Below are 7,934 nucleotides of genomic sequence, written 5' to 3' on the forward strand. Positions count from 1 at the left end.
TGCTTTGTCCTTCCATTCAACCTTCCTCAAATCACTCAATTTGGGTCAACTATTTTTTTCTACCTGGGATATTACCTCTAGTGAATTTTATGTATAGAGAGTCTTTTTTTTTTTTTCAATATTTTCTTTACTGGTTTCAGGAATTTGTCATACTTTCAAAGGACATTTTCATACAAATATTGTATAAAGTGTCTCGTGTTTCCTTTTACCACTTTTTTTTTCATGGTGCATTATCTTTAATTAAGTGTAGAGAATTCCAGTCATCACCAAGACACCAATTCACCCACTGTTCTATTTGGTTACCAGTGTCTTGTCTATCTCTTCAGCAATGGTGAGGCAGATATCTTTTCCATGGGAAAGAGAAATCCATGGCTTATTGTCTTTGCCAATAACAAAAATGTTGGAGGGCTGGATGGCAAATTTGTTGCTATTGGTATCTTTCACATGAACTATACTGAAAGAACCTCGGGTCTCTCTCTGTTGGTGATTACACCAATTCTTCCCAGGTTAACGCATTCAGTTACCATATACAAATTACCAGTGTCAAACCTGATGGAATCAGTAAACTTTCAAGTCTCCAAATCAATGTGAATGATGAAGGGATCAGGGTAGTTGATGGTGTGAACATCAGGGGTCATTAGATAAAGGATTCCTTTTGTTTCCACAACAATCTTTGTCACTTTGCACAACTTGGACTTGCCCTCCTCAGATGAAATACAATGAATAGCAAAGTGACTCTTGGTGTCACAGATTAGACTGAAATTCTCTTCAGTCTTATTACCACTTGGGACATCCATAAACCAACATGTAAATTAGATCAGTTTGGACCTTGGCACCAATGAAGCATTATATGTTTATCTTCCTTACTTTATCTTCTTTTAGGGCATACTTAAGCCTATTCTTTAGGAAAATGATGAAAGGGAGACAGTCTCTCAGACAATGGCAACTTGGAGATGGTTGAGGAGCTAACATATCAGTTTATCCAACTTCAAGTGTTTTAAAGTTGCTGTCTGCTTCAGATGCTTCTTGGAACCATGGGCCATGGCTGTCCCAGGCATGAAAAAAAACTCCTTTCACAACTTCAAATGTTACGTTGAAATCTATGATTCATCTGGTATGTCTTATGATATTAGAAATGAGGTATTACTTATTTTTTCCTATAATTTTGGTAGCTATTTTTCTCTGATTTATTTTCTATTTGACTTTTTGAAAGTTTATCAAATTAAAAACATAATACTGGTATTTTTATTGAACAAATATAAAATGTGTAGATTAATTTAGGGATAAGTGAAATCTTGGAATCCACTTACTCATGAATATAGTACTCTTTCCACTTGTTCAAGTCTTCATTTGTATTTCCCACTAGTATTTTTTTTTAAGTTTTCTTTGAGAGTTTTTTTTTTGTTGTTGTTGTTGATTTTTATAGGTCGTGATACCCTAGACACATTGCACAGTTGTTAAGTTACTGTAAATGTCTCCTTTTATTATTAATTGATTTACATATTTGAAACCTAGTGATTCTTGACCCAGCTACCTTAATTTTGAACCCAGCCACTTTTTTTTAGTTCTTTTTATGTTTGTAATAGTTATAAATTTTTTTAGTTTTCCTATAACCAGCCTCTGGTAAGAGCAAAATAGAAGAAGCTCTCAGACTTTGTGTTCAACTGAAACTTTACACAGGAAGTGACCTTTAAACTGAGTCCCTGGGTTCAAATGGGATTTTGATAGTTACACATAAAGGTGAGAGGCATATGGGAAGAATGTTCTAGATTAAGAAAGGAATAGCTTTTTATGTGTGGAATCACCATGGCAGCTGGCACCCTGTGCATATATCCTCAAAACTGGAGGGCCTTCAAGCCTCTCATTGCTGCTCAGTACAATGGGGCTTAGGTCCATGTACTCTCTGCAACCCCTACTTCCACTATGGCCAAATCAACCACACCCCCAAATTTCTCTGTAAATTTCCTGTCAGCAAGTTTCCAGCATTTAAGGGTGACAATGGTTTCTGTGTGTTTGACAGCAATGCCAGTGCCTACTCTGTGAGCAATAAGGAGCTGTGGGGAGGTATTCTAGAGGCAGCAAAGCTCAAAGGTGAGCTTTGCTGACAGTGACATAGTGACCCCAGTCAGTACCTGGGTGTTCCCCACTTTAGGCATTGTGCACCACAAGAAGCAGGCGACAGAGAATGCAAAGGAGGAAGTAAGGCAAATTCTGGGGCTACTGGATGCTCACTTAAAGACAAGGACTTTTCTGTGGGCGAATGTGTGACACTGGCTGACGTCACAGTTGTTTGCACCCTGTTGTGGCTCTATAAAAAGGTCCTGGAGCCTTCTTTCCACCAGACCTTCCCTGACACCAGCCACTGGATCCTCCCCTGCATTAACCAGCCCCAGTTTAGGGCTATCTTGGGGGAGGTGAAACTCTGTATGAGAAGATAGCCCAGGTCGATGTTAAAATTTGCAGAGAGCCATCCTGAAAAGATTACTCCATGGAAAGAGAAGGGTTCTTGAGAAGAGAAGCAGAAGCCCCAGGCTGAGTGGAAAGAGGAGAAAAAGACTGCTGTCCCTGCTCCTGAGGAGGAGATGGATGACTGTGAGCAGGTGTTGACTATTGAGCCAAAGGCCAAGGATCCCTTTGCTCACCTGCCTAAGAATACCTTTGTATTGGTTGAATTTAAGTGCAAATAATCTAATGAGGACACCCTCTCTGTGGTGCTGCCCTATGTTTGGGAGCACTTTGCTAAGGATGGCTGGTCTCTGTGCCATTCTGAGGACTGCTTCCCCGAGAGCTCATCCAGACCTTCATGAGCTGCAACCTCACCACTGGGATGTTCTAGAGGCTGGACAAACCAAGGAAGAATTCTTTTGCCTATGTCACTCCCTTTGGAGCCAACAATAGCAGCTGGTCTGGGTTTTCTAAGGCCAGAATCTTGCTCTTCTGTTGAGTCCAGACTGGCAGGTGGACTAAGAGTCATATACCTGGCAGAAACTGGATCCTGGCAGTGAGGAGAACCCAGACACTGGTTTCAGAGTTCTTTTCCTGGGAGGGGAACTTCCATCATGTGGGAAAAGCATTCAGTTAGGGAAAGATCTTTAAGTGAACATCTCTTGCTATCACCTATCATCCTGAACCTGTCCATCAGTGAGATAGGCATCAGTAAAGGAAACTGAACATTGGAAGAAAAAGAGAGAAAGAAACACTATGTAATGGTTAAAAGAGACAAAGCACATGGTCAATTTGAAGACTTGCATGTCATTCAGTATCATGGGGCAATGGGTTATGAAGTGGAAAGTTTTGAGACATGAAAAAGATAGGGAAAAAATGAGTTCATTTAGGGCCCTTAAAGAGGTTTAGGAATCATGCTAAGAACAATGGAAACAATTGAATTTTAGCCAAAGAGCAAGTAAGATGACTATCATTATGGAGAATGAAGTTTTGTGCTTTGTATGGCTGATATAAGTGCTTTGCAATGATATGGGAGGTAAACTTTGTGTCACAAATAAAGAGGAATGCATGGGTTGAAGGCCTATTAATGAGGTAGCACCTGCAAGAATTGATGACTCACTGGCAGGGAGAAGAAAGGAGAGGGAGAGGTGAAGCATTCTGTCTGGGACAGTGGTTGGAGCAGGAAAGGATTTGTGAGAAGGAGAGGAATTCAGATTTGTTGAGGTTGAATTTGAGAAGCCTGTGGAACATATACATACTAATTTACAAAATATGTCCATATGTTGGATCCAGTCATTCATTTATTTAATGAATATTGATTAAATGCCCTCTCCAAATCAGATCTTTCTCCTTGAGCTATGCCTCCTGTACTATTATAACAATCAAGATAGTATGGTATAAAAATATTTGTTATTTATATATTTTATATCCAAAAAGAAGCAAAGTGACTGTTATGGGCTGAATTATGTCTCTTTAAAATTTATGTTGCAGCTCTAACCCCCAGCACCTCACAATGTAGGCATATTTAGAAATAAGATCTTTAAAGGGGTGATTAAGCTAAAATGAAACTGTTAGATTCCCAACAACAGTGTAAGAGGGTTCCCCTTTCTTCACAACTTCTCCAACATTTGTTGTTTCTTGTCTTGTAGATTTTTGCCATTCTAACTGGTGTAATGTGGTATCTCAGTGTGGTTTTGATTTGAATTTCCCTGATGGCTAATGATGATGAACACTTTTTCAGATGTCTGTTAGCCATTTGTATGTCTTCTTTCGAGAAGTGTCTGCTCATGTCTTCTGCCCATCTTTTGACTTGGTTACTGTTTTTTTGGGTGTTAAATTTGAGAAGTTCTTTATAGATCTTGGATATCAACCCTTTGTCTGTAGTGTCATTTGCAAATATCTTCTTCTGTTCTGTGGGTTATCTCTTTGTTTTGTTGACTGTTTCCTTTGCTGTACAGGAGATTTTTATCTTGATGAAATCCCAAAAGTTCATTTTTGTTTTTGTTTCCCTTGCCTTTCGAGACATGTCTTGAAAGAAGTTGCTATGGCTGTTGTTGAAGAGGTTACTGCCTATGTTCTCCTCTAGGATTTTGATGGGTTGAGGTCTTTCACATTGAGGTCTTTCTTCTATTTAGAGTTTATCTTAGTTTATGGTGTAAGAGAATGGTTGAGTTTCACTCTTTTGTAAATAACTGTCCAATTTTCCCAGCACCATTTATTGAAGAGAGTCTTTTTTCCATTGGATATTTTTTCCTTTTTTGTTGAAGATTAGTTGACCATAGAGCTGAAGTTCCATAACTGGGCTCTCTATTTTGTTCCATTGCTTTATGTGTCTGTTTTTGTGCCAATACCATGCTGTCTTGGTGACCACAGCTTTGTAATATAACTTGAAATCAGGCAATGTGATGCCCCAGCTTTGTTTTCCTTTTTCAACATTTCCTTGGGAATTCAGGGTCTTTTCTGGTCCTGTATAAATTTTAGGATTGTTTGTTCCAACATTTTGAAAAATACCATTGGTATTTTGATCAGGATGGTGTTGAAAGTATAGATTGCTCTGAGCAGCATGGACATTTTAACAATGTTTATTCCTCCAAATGAGCATGGGACTCCAGGAGACAAACTGAGTGTTTTGGAAGGGAAGGGAAGGTGGGTGAGCTTTGTGATGGGTATTAAGGAGGGCACAGATTGCATGGAGCACTGGGTGTTACACGCAAACAATAAATCATGGAACACTACATCAAAAACTAATGACATACTGTATGGTGACTAATATAACACAATAAAAAAAGATGAGACTGTTAGAGTAGGGCTTTAATCCAGTATGACTAGTGTCCTTATAAGAAGAGGAAGAGGTACCAAGAATGTCCACACACAGCAGAACAAATATATAAAAATTTTAAGAGAATGGCCATCTGGAAGCCAAGGAGGGAGTCCTCAGAGGAATCTAACCTTGCTGGCACCTTAATTTTGGACTTGCAGCCTCTGAAAGTGGGAAAAAATAAATTTCTAGGTTTGTTTTGTTTTTGTTTTTATGACAGCTAGTATGTGGTATTTTTAATGACAGCCCTAGCAACAAATACATGCTAATAATTAAAATATGCATGTACATGCACACAGAGCAAATTAATGATAAAGAGAGATCAAGAAATAGACAAAGAAGATACATAAGAATTATTTTTTTCTAAATTTATTAAGGAATAATTGACAGATATAATCATATATATTGAGAGTGTACATGATGATTTGATGTATACACACACACACACACACACACACACACATATCCTGAATGATTTCTAAGATCAAAATAATTAACCATCACCTCAGGTTAGCTTGCGTGTGTGTGTGGTGGGAAGGTTTAAGATATACTCTTAGTGACTATCGAGTACACTTCACTGTATTATTAACTATAGCAATTTATTTGTCTTAAACATTTTTCAGAAGTAACTAAATATTTAAATGGAATATTAAGTTGGACTGTGTTCTCTCAGCAAAGGATATAATTTATTAATAGAACTTTAAAATGTTTGATTCACTTCTTTTATTACCATTTCCTTTCGTCAAATAACTTTGCATTATTCCTGAGAGTCTCAGAATGATTCAAATCCAGGGATAAAATATGGAAATTAAAATGTTTCTTATCCTGTGACATGAAGTAATTAGATGATTTGCTTCAGTATGTTGACCTTTCATTTATAAGCTATTTTTTGAAGCATATTCTTAATGTATTATACAGAAGCACTGTTCTCAGAAGGGTAAATAACAAAGTTAATGATTTACTTTTTTTTTTCTTTTTAGTAAATGCCAGTTCTTCAGACTTTAACAAATTATTGCTAAAAACTAAGCTCATACTTCAGTGTTTCTGGAACATATAATTTGTGATATCAACATGAAAGCACTAGCAGTGAAAGAAAGCTGGCTCAGTAAAGATGAAGTAGCTAAGAGGGTAGCGTCTGTGGACCACTTCAATTCAAGGTACTTTATCCACAATCACTGCCTCTCTTCTAGACTGTAGACAAGTTGTCCAAGAGAGTTCACCCTTCAGTGTTTCCAGAGGTTGAGATTTAAATAATGTTTTTGCACATTGGTAAATTTACTTTTTAAGAAGCATCACTCATAGTATGTTTTTTTTTTTGTAATTTTATTTTTTTTCAGCATTCCAAGATTCATTGTTTATGCACCACACTCACTGCTCCATGCAATACGTGCCCTCCATAATACCTACCACCAGGCTCACCCAACACTCCCCACAAAACCCTCAGTTTGTTTCTCAGAGAATGTTTTAAAAGCATCTGGTTTTCCCTTTAAAGGCTTGAAAAATAGCATGATGGCACAGTTGCAGAGGTGAGGCAGGCCTCAGTGACCCTAGGCCTCTGATTTGAGTAATTCAGTAGTTTGGAAGCCAATTCAAGTGGACTTAAGCAATAGAAAGAACCTGCTGGTACACATGTTGAAAAGTCCAGAGTGTTGGCAGAATACAGGTACAGATTAATTAGGCTTCTACTCCATCTTTCAGGGATTCTTTTCAGAATTCCTCCTTAGTTTGTTGGCTATATTCCATCAAAGTCTCAAAGATGTTATAGCAGGTCCTGACCTCTCTAAATGAATTGTGGCCAAACAGGACCCAACCCTGGAGCCTGGAGTGAGTATAAGTCCTACTAGTAACCCAAGGAAAGGAGATATTGTAAGGATCCTTCTATTCTTAGATGTGAATTTACACTGAGATCTTCTTTTTTATTTTAAATAAAAATCATCTGGGTTCATTTCGAAAGACCTCACTAGTTCATAAATTTGATTCTATTAATGACCAAATAATTTTGCTTTTAGAATAATGTACACTCACCCAGTATAATACATTTTGCTCATAATGCCCAAGCAAGTCTGTGACATAGATAGTATTTTTATTTCCAGTACTGCTGTGCTTATTTTGAAAAGGGTAGAAGACCATCTTAAGCCTACGTTTTCTAAGGAGGACCCACTGGTTGCTTTAACGTAGAGATCAGGCAATTACAAATCGATACTTACAAGGCTCCTTTAGGGAAATACATTTTATTAGGTGCTAATTTGGCTGATTAGGCAGCAATCAGACTTCTTTGTATTCTAAATAAAGCAGTTAATATGACAATATTGTTGCATTTACTCTGATTAGGACTCTTAATTAGGTCATGAAGGATATTTAAGATAAATGATGACAAGTCCAGGAAGAAGTTAGGAATCTGATTTAGAGTTGATCTTGTCTTCCTTAACTATGGTTAATGCTGCAGAAGAACTAAGGGAAACATTGTTTGTACTCATGTCTTAATATTTATTACATGGATACAATATTATCTCTATGGCACAGAATCTCATATATACACTCATCCAACAATCATTTCCTTACATTCAAAGATCTTACGGCTCAATGGGGAGGATATATACATGCATGAACATAAGTCTAAATACTTAAAAGAAATATAAATAACATTATGGTACAGGCAGGAAGAAACAGC

General features: G+C 37.4%; 2 pseudogenes; one reads left to right on the forward strand and one right to left on the reverse strand.

Annotated features, from left to right (window-relative positions):
* Positions 1-279: 279 nt before the first annotated feature.
* LOC116867975 lies at positions 280-1,043 on the reverse strand (annotated as a pseudogene).
* Positions 1,044-1,806: 763 nt separating this feature from the next.
* Positions 1,807-3,100, forward strand: LOC116867976 (annotated as a pseudogene).
* Positions 3,101-7,934: the final 4,834 nt, after the last annotated feature.

The sequence above is a fragment of the Lontra canadensis genome, unplaced genomic scaffold, assembly GCF_010015895.1.
Source record: "Lontra canadensis isolate GAN:19392208 unplaced genomic scaffold, GSC_riverotter_1.0 scaffold13, whole genome shotgun sequence".
Lineage (NCBI taxonomy): Eukaryota > Metazoa > Chordata > Mammalia > Carnivora > Mustelidae > Lontra > Lontra canadensis.